Source organism: Pseudorasbora parva, chromosome 18, assembly GCF_024679245.1.
Source record: "Pseudorasbora parva isolate DD20220531a chromosome 18, ASM2467924v1, whole genome shotgun sequence".
In the NCBI taxonomy this organism is placed as follows: Eukaryota; Metazoa; Chordata; class Actinopteri; order Cypriniformes; family Gobionidae; genus Pseudorasbora; species Pseudorasbora parva.
The window spans coordinates 2097685-2110853 of record NC_090189.1 but is presented as its reverse complement, the minus strand read 5'-3'; positions in this window follow the sequence as shown (position 1 = coordinate 2110853).

The following is a 13169-nucleotide window of genomic DNA, read 5'->3' as shown; positions in this document are numbered from 1 at the left end:
GTCTGGTCTAACTGTCCACAAGCTTGCCTTCCGTGACCATCATAAAGCTTATCTTAAGTCCTTGAAGGGTGCGTTCTCAATTCTATTCCAACCTCATCAATAAAAACACTGGAAACTCTAAGCAGCTTTTTCCCACAGTAAATAATCTCCTGAAGCTGAAGTCATCTTCATCCATTGAAACCACAGTGGAGCGATGGAGCTTCATAGACTTTTTTAGATCTAAAGTCAATAGCATTCGCTCTTCAATATCTGGCTCTTCCTCCCTGTCTCCACCGTCCTCCAACCACTTGCCTAGTAGATTGCCATCCCTTCCACACTTTACTGAGGTTCAGCAGAGCCACGTTGAGGAAACCATCAAAAAAATGAAGCCGTCCACCTGTACCTTGGATCCCATCCCGACTGTTGTGCTCAAGCCGTTCATTCCCATTGTCAGCGCAATCATCACCCAGTTTGTTCATCTCTCTCTCAAAGCTAGACACGTCCCTCTTGCCCTTAAAGCTGCTGTCATCCGTCCTATACTTAAGAAACCCTTGCTAATTATAGACCATCTCCAACCTCACCTTCCTTCAAAGGCTCTAGAGAAGGAAGCCGCCTCTCAGCTCCACAACCATCTTATTTGAGATTTTTCAATCAGGCTTTCGCTCGACCCACAGCACCGAAACAGCTCTGCTTAGGGTGACAAAGGACCTTCTAATGACAGCTGATTCAGGATCACAATGACTGTTCATTCTCCTCACTTTCTCCTCCTCAGTCACTAATCTAGGGGTTCGGTTTGACCCACAGCTGACCTTCAATGACCACATTAAGCTCATTTGTAAAACTTCCTTCCACCACCTTCGAAACATCTCCAAACTCTGTCCCATTTTAACCTTTCCAGATGCAGAGAAACTTGCCCATGCCTTTGTCTCCACCAGGCTGGACTACTGCAACAGACTTTTCTGTGGGCTTTCTGGCAGAAATATCCAGATGCTTCAATAGATCCAGAACAGTGCTCCTGCTCACACATAAATGCATCACCGGACATGAACCTCCATATCTACAGGAACTCATCACTTTAAAATCCTCCACCTGCACCCTCAGATCTTCAGGCCACCTGCTTCTTCAAGTCCCCACCACCAGGCTTCGTTTCATGTGTGTGTGTGTGATGGGGGACCGAGCTTTCTGCTCGGCTGCACCGCAGCTTTTGAACCGCCTTCCCAGTGAGCTGAGAGGAGTACGAGCCTGGACCAGTTTAAACCTGAACTGAAGACTTTTCTGTTCAGAAAGGCTTTTATGTGTTTATTGTTTGTATTATTCTATAGACCCCTTCACGGGTGACGTCACAGGAAAATTCACAGTTCGCAGTGCGCATGTCGGGGTCAGAAAGTTCGTTCCATCCCATTGAATTGTATGGTAACCAGAGAATTTCTCATCAAGAACAAAATGCCTACTTGCATCGTGAACTGTGAAAATCGCACCAGTTGTGGATTCAAGTTTTTCAGGTTTTCCACAGGATCTCATCCGTTAACATTAACGAGATATGTGGCTGCAAGCTATAACGAGCTGGGGTGTGTTAATGATGTCACGCAGGTGGTGGAGTAATAACTGCTTTTAATGAATTAGCTTGAGATCGAATTCATGCTAGATTTTTTTGCTATAAATTATAGACATGGCATCTGAGGACTAATTCTTTTTTTTTCTCCGTTATTTTGCTTTATTTCCAGATTCGTTTAAGCTCGTAATTAATGTACGCACATGGACTCTTCAAAAAAGATGCATTGACAAACTAAAAGACATAAATGACATTTGTATGTATTCAAAATAAAATATATGATCGTACTGAATGTCAGCTTGCTTTATTTTGCTCAAGATAAGATCTTTTTATGTCTAGTCCACATATGTCTTGCAAACAAGACAATCTGCTGGACAGGTCGAGAGCTCGTTGCAACCACACAAGTTTGCGATGATGTTTATGGTTGTTCGTTCGAACGATGATTTCGGGAAACAGTCTCGAAGTATGTTGATAACAATGAAACTAATAATGCTTTTGGCTAGCGATGCTTTTGTATATTCATTTAATCTAGCACAAACAATATAAATTGGTACGTTTATAGTCATTTTCTGTGTTTTATATGTGCATTATAAATACTTGCCCTTTGTAGTGAACCAGCTGGTCCATTACCTGACTTTAGCCAAGGTAGAAAAAAAAAAGTGGTAATTTAACGTTAGTAGTTAGCCGCAGGCTAGCGCCAACATTGTGACAACGATGGTAGAGTTAAGCCCTGGTAAGTAAACAAAATGTTTTCTGTAAACTATAGACTGATTCAATAGTTAGGTGAAGTTTGATATCTGGCATCTTGACCTGTGGCATGCTGCACACTGTCTTTACATTAGCGCTTTCACTATGATTACAGTAGATTGCGTTGCTTTTCTGACCCCATGATGCGCGCGCAACTACGATGTTTACAAACATTGAAGGGGTCTATATTTTTACTTTTTATTCATTTTTGTTGTTTTTCCCTTTTTCCATTGTTACACTTTGAGATTCTTCATAATGAAGTGCGTTGTAAATAAAATCTATTATTATTATTAGTAGTAGTAGTATATACTGTGTATATTATATATAACTTTCTGTTTCGAGCCAGAGCTCAACCAACTCCAACCTTGGAGAGACTGTGTATCTGTGTATGTGCGCAGTATTCTGTGTCACAGGTCAGGGTTGAGAATGGTGTACAATGGACTCCCTAAGAATGGCTGGACTTGTTGTTCTGGGTAAGCTGGTGCCAGATCTGAAAGGTCACTACGAGGCTAATTCCGTCAACAATTGACACGTCTATGGAGATCAAATAAATATAGATTCGGTTTCCCATGGTTAACCTTGTGATCATAATCATTCAACTAACCATAAATCATAATTAAATACTTTAATGTACGTTAAATCAATCAATAAGTGTACATTATTTTATGTAGGCTCTAATATCTTTAACTCACCTTTTAAGACCACAATCATGTGCGTTTAGCACCATCACTCGACAACAGCTTTTTTCGTGACGGTTCCTTCTGTAAAATTATGTATTGGCAACTGATAGGTAGAAACGTTGATAGACTCAAGTCATCGCTAATTGGACTAATTTGGACGATCACGCTGAAAGTGTGCTGTTTTAATAAGGGCTTTGTGTCAGGGGGAAATAAATTAAGTGTGTAACAACAGCAATTTTGTCTTATTTCTAACCCTGTTTTGATGTAAAGTAAATGGAGTCGAGGAATTGATTCGATAGACTCCTACATTGGGAGTCCGGAATCTGAGTCTACTCCAACCTCCAAACCTGGAATCGAACACCCCTGTTGAGAACGTAAGATTATTGACAGCTCAGTGGGCAGATGAACACATGAAGACTCATATCAGACACAAATCAGGAAGAGGAGACACGGAGAGATCTCTGTACAGGTTTCAGCTCTTTTAGATCGGATAATTCAGTGAGAAATGAATAGATGGTATTCTGTATGACGAAATATTTTGCCAGCAGCCATATCACCCTGTAGCCTAAGACTGGTTTCCCACTGAAGCTAAGCAGGGCTGAGCCAGGTCAGTACCTGGATGGGAGACCAACTGAGAAAACCAGGAGCTGCTGGTAGAGGTGTTAGTGAGGCCAGCAGGGGGCGCTCACCCTGTGGTCTGTGTGGGTCCTAACGCCCCAGTATAGCGATGGTGTTAGTGAGGCCAGCAGGGGGCGCTCACCCTGTGGTCTGTGTAGGTCCTAATGCCCCAGTATAGTGATGGTGTTAGTGAGGCCAGCAGGGGGCGCTTACCCTGTGGTCTGTGTGTGTCCTAACGCCCCAGTATAGTGATGGTGTTAGTGAGGCCAGCAGGGGGCGCTCACCCTGTGGTCTGTGTGGGTCCTAACGCCCCAGTATAGTGATGGTGTTAGTGAGGCCATCAGGGGGCGCTCACCCTGTGGTCTGTGTGGGTCCTAACGCCCCAGTATAGTGATGGTGTTAGTGAGGCCATCAGGGGGCGCTCACCCTGTGGTCTGTGTGGGTCCTAACGCCCCAGTATAGTGATGGTGTTAGTGAGGCCAGCAGGGGGCGCTCACCCTGAGGTCTGTGTGGGTCCTAATGCCCCAGTATAGTGATGGTGTTAGTGAGGCCAGCAGGGGGCGCTCACCCTGAGGTCTGTGTGGGTCCTAACGCCCCAGTATAGTGATGGTGTTAGTGAGGCCAGCAGGGGGCGCTCACCCTGTGGTCAGTGTGGGTCCTAACGCCCCAGTATAGTGATGGTGTTAGTGAGGCCAGCAGCAGGGCGCTCACCCTGTGGTCTGTGTGTGTCCTAACGCCCCAGTATAGTGATGGTGTTAGTGAGGCCAGCAGGGGGCGCTCACCCTGTGGTCTGTGTGGGTCCTAACGCCCCAGTATAGTGATGGTGTTAGTGAGGCCAGCAGGGGGCGCTCACCCTGTGGTCTGTGTGGGTCCTAACGCCCCAGTATAGTGATGGGGACACTATACTGACAAAGAGCACCGTCTTTCGGATGAGACGTTAAACCGAGGTCCTGACTCTCTGTGGTCGTCAAAAATCCCAGGATGTCCTTCGATAAAGAGTAGGGGTGTAACCCCGGCATCCTGGCAACATTTGGCCTCTGTCCATCATGGCCTCCTAATAATCCCCATATCCTGATTGGCTTCATCACTCTGTCTCCTCTCCACCAATCAGCTGGTGTGTGGTGAGCGTTCTGGCGCAATATGGCTGCCGTCGCATCATCCAGGTGGTGCTGCACATTGGTGGTGGTTGAGGAGATTCCCCCTTTCTGTGTATAGCGCTTTGGGTGTCTAGAAAAGCGCTATATAAATGTAATGAATTATACATGTGATAATAAATCGATATTTCTCCAAATATGAGCACTTTTGAACTAAGAGCTAAACTGAACGCTGTTCTTTGCGAGCTGTGTGAACACAACTGAGCCAGTGCAGAAGAGAGAGAATTAATGTGTGTGATATTCCATTCAAAATATCGTTCATAACAGATAGATTATTTTGCACTCCTGACATGAAATTAATGTCACTGCAATCCAGTTTTATCATAAACTGTTCAAATATCGACGCTGGAGTCTTTAATCTCTCTAATGATATCGAGTTTGTCCAGATAAAGTAAGAGTGTGATGTAGGGGTGACCCCTAATAGTCGAAGATTCGATGCATCGATATGCGGAGCTGGATTTGACCACCGATCTCACAGTCGAATCGTCGTGTGTGTTATGAAACGAGGATCATACCATTTTGGCAATATGGGGGTGCTCAATATTTTAAAGACGTGCTTTAAAATTCGAACACATTGTTTTCAATGAGTGTACACACACCAGCGGCAGCGTTCGGTGCCTGTCCGCGGCGACTCAGAAAGTTGTTTAAAATCCTGCTGCGTCACAGTGCACCATTTCAAGGTTTTATATTAAATGTATATTATATTTCCCTTAAATCGTCAATGTACATATACTGATTTCACCCTCATCGTGCAGCTCTTCTGTCAGAAGTCGATTCCAAATTGAGCTCATGTGAATATAATGTGTGCGTCTGGTTTGAGATCCTGAGACGGCACTGAGCTTCACAATCGGCTTAAAAACCTGCATGTAAACGCACTCAAAGTGTTCTTTTCCTCTCTAGGCAGGTATTTTTTTAGGTTTATTAAAGCTGCAGTCCGTAACTTTTTGTACTCTAGTGGTCAATAAACAGAACTGCATGCATCTTGTGGAAGAACTGTGCAGCCGGAGCTACTTCTCTCTGTTTATGTCTATGGCGGATCACGCAGGGACTGGCCTGAAATAGTCCCAATATAAACACTTAGCATAAGTGTACCATAATGATTCAGGGTAAGACAAAAACACGGTTTGGAAAATGGATTCATGTTGTACATTCTCATTAAATCCTTTTTGTAAATCTTGAACACAAAAAAAGTTACGGACAGCAGCTTTAATCAAAATGTTCTTTTATATATTTGTGTGATGTTCTGTATTTCGATCGCAGCTTTAACATATTATGAGAAAACAGTTTAGGAATGTTTATCCAACACATTATCTTTTATTTAAACCTAAATAAGCCATTATCACTTATAATCCCAACCCATTCACACACACACACACAAACGGTTCAACTATCAGTCGACTATAGAAAGATTCGGCAATACTGTTTTAATGTCTTAATATAGTCTTAATATATAAGTTTTAATGAGCAATGATTGTTAAAGCTACACTGTGTAACTTTTTTAGTTTATTCTTAGCTAAAAACACTTAGTTCTTTATATAATATATGTGCTGATTAAAGTATATTTACTTCTTTCAAGTAATAAAGTATTCTCGTAAGTTTATAATATGCCATTGAAAATACATACGGGTGAGGGGTTTGAATGCCGGTCGCCATGTTGCCCCTCCATCTTGAAAGTACAGTAGCCAAAGAGGGACATACCCGTAAATTCAAGCTTCGCCTTTCCCGTTTTAACACTCGATGGCACCGTGTCGAATGTGAAGAGGGGGATTGCCGTGTTAATCTTGGTCTAAATCAGCCACCGTAGGAGTTAAAACGAATCAGAATTGAGAGGAACAGAAACTAATATTAACTGGATGGTCATAAACCTTTACACCGCTAGATGGGGGAAAATATCACACAGTGGAGCTTTAAACAATAGTAATCTGGGGCTGTCTGTGATCTTTGACACGAAAGGGGTTTAAGGTGCTGTAAGCGATATCATGTTTTTTAGGCCAAAACATTTGTCACATACAGCAACATCTCCTCACTATCCGCTAGCTGTCTGTCCGCTGAACACACTGTAAAAAAACACAGTCTCTGTAGTCAGCACAGGCTCCACAAACCGCAACAAAAATAAACTTCTGCAGTCAGCGAAACGACATTCTGATGAACACCTTGCAACGAAAAGGGAAAATGAGAAGAAATTCACAATGTCCCGCATTTACACCGGAAAAGCCTTTGAAAGGTGGCGAGAACGGGCGGCAGATGGGCTTCTTATGCAACATTCAGGATTGTTGTTTGTGACCGTTTCAGGAAGCACGGAGGGGAGGGGGGGTCGTCTAGCCTCTGTTTGGTTTGACAACACTTCAGACATCAACAGTTAAGTAACTCCACCCAGGATCGCTTGGAGCACCTTTAAATAAAAAATAAAAAGTTATACAAATAAAAGCATTGTATCTTTAGCGTTTACAGTAGATTTAGGTCTATATGGGCGAGAATATCAACTGTACAGAAATAGAATTAAGGCACTTTAAATAAAAAAACTACACATTGTGCATGGAGAGAAGATAACCGCTCTATTGACTTATTTCACTTTTATTTTCCACAGTTTATCTTTAGTCATGCAAACCGGGATTAGTACCGTATGACTGAAAGTGGTGAAGTTCTGACATCTGTAAATATACATACCCTTAAAAAGACATTCATTCAAGTGTAGCGATAATGGCGGATGGTTAACTAATTCTGTTAATATTTAACCATATGACCGGATGACCAGAGCTCCGATAATCCGTATCCTGGGGTGATCTAATCACCCTACAAAAGTACCTTGTATTGCAACTATACGACTGATTAACAGATGAGGATCCACATTGTAATCCCCAAAGAAAGAGGATAGTTTATGCTGACACCTGAGGCCTTTTGGGGGCTCAGCGCAACACGTCCAGTGTTGGGCAGCAGCATCGCTACAAGTAGTGACGCTACTAGCTTAACTACATTTTTCAGTAGTGTGGTGGTAGCTTCACGCAGTAGCGTCCACACAGGCTAACGTTACATTTTCCCAAGCATTTCTGAGGATCAAGCTCAAATTGGAAACACAACTGATAAGAACGCGGATATACTTTACTTTCTACATCCCTTTCTGCCTCGCGCAGACGTGCACAGATGCGCGCGCGAGCCTTTCAAAGTACTCATTTGGCAGTGAGCGCGTAAAGACGTGATAGGCGTGTTCACATTCGCATCTAGTTGACGTTTTTTTCCCCTAGCGCTCAATTCGCTGTTGCACGTGCATCGTCCACGCGGTGACAAGATAGAAACGGCAAAGTTTTAGAATCTATTGTGTCTCTTGAGAACACCTCTTGTTAAAAGTATCGGGGTCCAGCCTGGACACCTCTGGATATGAATGAATGAATGAAACTTGTTTCATGTGTGTGGGAGACACACACACTCACTCTCTCACTCTCTCACTCTCTCACTCTCTCTCTCTCTCTCTCTCTCTCTCTCTCTCTCTCTCTCTCTCTCTCTCTCTCTCTCTCTCTCTCTCTCTCTCTCTCTCTCTCTCTCTCTCTCTCTCTCTCTCTCGACACCAGGGGTAGATTGCACAATACTAGGATAAGGGATGAAGCTGGGATATTTTGGTGATCCTGGCTCAATTTATCCACTAATATGCAGTTATCTTTCATTATCGTTCTTGGTATGAGTTTGCCTTCAGGGTATGTTTACATTACAGCTGTGTACTAAAATTTGCATAAAAATGACAATATCACCAAGATATCACGGCTTAATCCCATATCCTAGTTTTGTTAATATTTTGGATCAAATGTTTTTGTTGCCGAATTGATTTCGGACAGTTTTTGAATAACAAAAAAAAAATGTGTGTCTTGTTGTTTTATTGATCACTGAAATAGCATTGATTGGAATGAAGTGGGTTCAATATAAAATTAAATAAAAAAAAAGTAGCTTAGATGTAGTAAACTACTTTTGTCAAGTTGCTGTAGCTTAGCGTGCTACATTTCCCAGGGGGTTAGCTTCAGTGTAGTGAAGCTTAATTTAATGTAGAGTAACTGGTAGCTTAGCTCACTACATTTTCCAAGTAGCTGCTTAAACTGTGTTTAAACATTCCTGTTTACAGGAATAGTATGAATTAATTTGGGGCCTCCTGGAAAGAACTGTGTAGAGAAGAGAAAGTTTATTTCTGAGAAATACATACAAAGTAGACTGAAACTATACTAGTTTAAAGGAAGTATTACTAATAGCACACTTGAATGAACGTCTTTTAAGGGTATGTATATTTACAGATGTGAGAAGTTTCCTTATTTATTTTACTTTTAGCTTTAAAGGACAACTCCTGTGAAAAATTAACCTAGGGGACATTAACACATGGTTCTAACTGTTAATGTATAATGTTGACTTAACGCTGATGGTCCCAGAGGGATTGGGTTTACAAAGTGCTCATGTGAAGACTGATACAGGAACCATTTTAAAGTTGAAGATGGAGGTTTTTTTGGTAAAGGTGTTTGTATTAGTCTTCACACGAGCACTTAGGATGGCTCTTCCACACTCCATGGCCGTCGCCGAGCAGACGATGAGCAATTTGTGGTTAAAAGTATATACTTTTTTCTTGTTTGTTTTTTTGTTGAAAATGTGTGATGGTTTGTCTGGATCAGTCTCTATTCCTCTGGGATCATCAGAGCTCTGAAACTGCATTGATTTGGACCTTCAACCGCTGGTTCCCATCAGTGATGCACGGGTTGATCCAAAATGAGCGTCACCTGCGGTCGGTTGGGTCGTTTGAAATAAAGATGCCAATTAAACCTTTGGGATTTATATAGTACCAGACACAATTACCCATGAAATCCATTGGCATGAGGATCCTCTGCATTCAGCACGTCGGTGACACTCATTCAGCTCCGCAGGTCGAGGCATAGAGGCGAGAATCAAACCGGCTCAACCCAGGGACGGTCAATTCAATATTATTTCTAAACAGTGCAAGGAAAGCTAAACAAAAGTAGGCTAATCTGTTTTAGGCCATTACTGATAGCCCTTTTAACCTTTCCTGACGTGGGACAAAATGACCGATTGGCGATTTCCCAACACATTGAACTGGGCAATGCCATTGTACCATTTTAATACGCTACTTTAAACACATAGAGCTCAGTAATGTCTGTTTTATGTATTAGTTGAAAGGGGTGGGATTTTTGTTGGGAAAGTCGGAGGTGGATAAACACATGCAGCATCTACATTGTAAAGATAAAAATTAATAAATTGACGCTACGATGAGCATCTACTACATTTAAAAAATGCGGGTCAGGAAGCGGGCCGGGTTCAATATTTTCTTGTTTTTTTTTGCGGCCCGAGTTGCAGGTGGATTAGTTGAAGACGTCAGTCGGGTGAGGGCTGTTGATACATTGACCCGAGCATCACTGGTTCCCATTGAAGTCCATTATTACCCCTTTTCCAACAAGGCAGTGCTGGTGCTAAATCGGAGCCAGAGCCTAGTTTCAAATCGGTTCTTTGTGTTTCCACAGCCAAAGCACCAGCTCCGAGCCAGGAAAAGTGGTTCTTAAGTAACACCAAAACATTGCTGGGCTAGAAGTAAGAACCGCTTGCGTCACCGGCTGGGGGCGGCGTTACCGTGATCAACAAGATGAACACAAACCTGTGACCGCCATTTTTTCAATAGCAGCTAATCAAGCTAACAGCTGCTGGATTGTAATCTCCGTCTATACAAATCATGGAGAGCTACACAAATGCGTTGGATTTGCGGCGTTTTAATGCTGATGTAGGATCATAAAGCCATGAGCCACTGAGGGAAGGCTTGTTCGAGATGCATCGGCGCGCTGTGCAGACTGATTGCGTATGACATCAAAGTAGAGCGAGCGCCAACGACCCCTTATGCTTTTGAATCGCTCGCGCAGTATTTGGATATCATATGTGGGATGGTCTGCGCAGCGTCAATGCATTAGATAGAACACGCCTGGAAATTGTGTGTGTGTGTGTTTCCCGCTGCCTCGCTAGCAGAAGAGTTCTGCAACGGGTCGGGTACCCGCGGGCATAAAAGTGGCTTAAACAGGTGGATTGTGACAAATTATAAAATACACGGGCGGGGTGCGGGCGGATAATTAATTCCGTGCGAGCGGGTAGAAGCGCGGATGAAAAATATGTGCAATATTTTTCTGTGCTGTGGCAAGGCGGAGGAGCGAGCGAGACCGGGGCGTGATGGCGAATGAGTGTCACCTGTGTGCCACACCGGTCTCAAATCCTCTCACGAGGGAGCTCGGCGGCATTTAAGGACGAGAGATCACCAGACCTGGATTTTACGTTGAGTTGTGTTTGTTTTATTATGTGTGTGCGTGGCAGATGTCCGTGAGGGGCCGCGTTACTTTCGCTTTGTTTGGTTAAGTCTTTTAAATGTTCGCCGGTTCTCGAAAAAACGATCAAAACGATCCGGTCGTCCTTCTTCCCCCCCAAACATACTGTATTACAATTTCTAGGTCCAATTTACCATTACACATACACGCAACAACTATTTGCCATTTGATCCATCACGTCACCACCACTGTGACTTTTGTTGATGCCACTCGTAGCCCAGATGGAGCGAGCGTTGCAGGATAAGCAATGGATGAAGTAAAAGTAAAGTTGGTGAGTGAAGTATATAAAATTGTTGACAACGAGTCTATAAAGGCACTTTAGCCTGTTTCTTTAGCCCATTCATGATGCTGTTGATGTTGAGAGAAGTGCAATATTAAAAAAAATAAAGCATTTTAATTGGAATGATTTTAGTGTGTGTGATTTATTGCGGGCAGGGATCGGGTAACGGGCAAATATTAACGGGTCTGGGATGGACCCGTGCAGGACTCTGGTATGACGTAAGACCTGGCTCTGTTGTGGCTCTTAGCATGTGGAAAAGAAAACGGTTCTTAGAAGGCTCTCAAGTCGAACCAACTTAGAACTGACACTAGCACTGGCTCCGAACTAGCACCCGGTTCATTCTGGTGGAAAAGGGGTATATGTGGAGAAAACTCCTGTAATGTTTTCCTCAAAAACTGTATTTCTTTTCCACTGAAGAAAGAAAGACATTAACATCTTGGATGAGATGGGGCGAGTACATTTTCAGGACATTTTTTTTTTGAATTGAACTAATCCTTTAAAGGGGCGGTGAAATGCTGTTTCATGCATACTGAGCTTTTCCACTGTTAAAGACTTGGATTCCCATCCTAAACATAGACAAAGTTTCAAAAACTAATGTTGGACGTTTGATGGAGTATTTCTGTGTTAAAAATACTCCTTCCGGTTTCTCACAAGTTTCGGAGAGTTTTTTTCGAGTATGGGTCGGCTTGACGTTAATAGAGCGGAAGGTCCTTGTATGGGCCGTACGGGCTCTTCTCCCGGTAGGGTGCGCGCGCGCGTGACTAGAGCGAGAGAGGAAACGCACGCCCATAAACACTCTCTCAGCTGCAGATCCAGTCGTCCGTGAACACTTATGACGCGCCGCGCTCCACTTTATTCCTATGGGTGACGTCGAGCGACTTCAACGCTTCAGCACAGCATTCTGGGAAGGCAGCGCTGCATTTGACCCGATTTGAACGCAGAAATGACGGGAAGCTTCACAACATCGCTTCAGTCGCGTCGCAAAGTGGATCTCCACGGTCACTGCTGTCACAGGACTTCACCAAATCATACCAAAGAAGTGTGTTTTTGACAGAGCGGTCCTGCTTTGGAAGATGCCGGTGAGTAAATCAACTTCAAATGTCTCTGCTATTGGCTACCGTCGCGTGAGTAAACATCAGTAAACGATACGATCGCGTGCTTCGTCATTCAAATGCGCTAACGGTTACTCCATTGTTGTTCTGTATAACGTTACACTATTCTGACTCTGACGTGCAAAACCGTTTTGCTTGCTACCTCTAAGGTCTAGTCACATACAATAGTCCATAAACCGAATCATGTCCTCATACACTGCGCGTAAAGACACACAAAGGCCCCTAAATACAGTCCATACCACAGAGACGGACGTCCTGATGTTGCCGTTTCTCCTGTTCAATTTATTTCTCCCTCAGATTTGATTGTGGATCATTATCTGTATTAGCTGAGATAGCATGGGTTTCTCCACGCTTGAGGACGTCACCGCTTTGTGCGCTTGTCATTCTTTAGCTCCGCCCACACGATACGCCTCCAGGCGCTCGGTTTTTTCCGGAAAGACTCGGTACAGCCTATATTTCTTTTATAAATATGATAAAACTAAAGACTTTTCGGAGATATGAAGGATGCAATACTACTCTATAGGTACTCAAGATTGACATGAGATTGACTTGAGTGTTTCACCCCCCCCTTTAAGTCTATGCTGAGTCACGCGTGCTCTGTGCTCCTCCGCAGCGGTTTAACATAATCTGAACACAAACACTTACGGTAAGAGTACAGTAGCACACAGTCCCACAGAAAGAGCCTAACATACAGTACAGA